The sequence below is a fragment of the Taurulus bubalis genome (genome assembly GCF_910589615.1).
Source record: "Taurulus bubalis genome assembly, chromosome: 1".
Taxonomy (NCBI): domain Eukaryota; kingdom Metazoa; phylum Chordata; class Actinopteri; order Perciformes; family Cottidae; genus Taurulus; species Taurulus bubalis.
The window spans coordinates 3,078,053-3,079,071 of NC_136589.1; positions in this window are offsets into that span (position 1 = coordinate 3,078,053).

Consider the following 1,019-nt stretch of genomic DNA (forward strand, 5'->3'; position numbering starts at 1 on the left):
GTTCACCAATCAACAGGTTCACCAATCAACAGGTTCACCATTCATCAGGTTCACCAATCAACAGGTTCACCATTCATCAGGTTCACCAATCAACAGGTTCACCAATCAACAGGTTCACCATTCATCAGGTTCACCAATCAACAGGTTCACCATTCATCAGGTTCACCAATCAACAGGTTCACCAATCATCAGGTTCAATCATCAGGTTCACCATTCATCAGGTTCAATCAATAGGTTCACCAATCAACAGGTTCACCAATCAACAGGTTCACCAATCAACAGGTTCAATCAACAGGTTCACCAATCAACAGGTTCACCAATCAACAGGTTCAATCAACAGGTTCACCAATCAACAGGTTCACCAATCAACAGGTTCACCAATCAACAGGTTCACCATTCATCAGGTTCAATCAACAGGTTCACCAATCAACAGGTTCACCAATCAACAGGTTCAATCAACAGGTTCACCAATCAACAGGTTCACCATTCATCAGATTCACCAATCAACAGGTTCACCATACATCAGGTTCACCAATCAACAGGTTCACCATACATCAGGTTCACCAATCAGCAGGTTCACCAGCTAGCTGCTAGCTTTGTCTGGTGCTGAGCAGGCAGCACACAAGGGGTTAAATCAAGTGTTTTAGTCAGAAACGGCAGTGTTGCAGGTCGTAAAGACCAAAACACTGTGCAGAGAGACTTTGAAGTAGTCCGTTGGGTCGATACAAAGTTAGGTGATAGTTTTCACTACGAGCAACTCCTTTTGATCACATTGTTGTTGTGGTTTAAAGAAAAAAGCTCTGGTTAAGGTTGGGGAAAGATCATGGTCACGGTTTAAAGAAACCAACAGTAACAGTTGGTTGGAGTGGTTTAAGAGTAACTTCTTCTGACACAAGATAACAATGTAAACAGTCTTTCAACTGTTGGAGCTTATGTTTTATAAGTAATGAGACTGCTATATAACTCCTGATGAAGTCAGACTGGTTTTCAGGGCAGAAGCTCAGATCTTGTGGCTATTG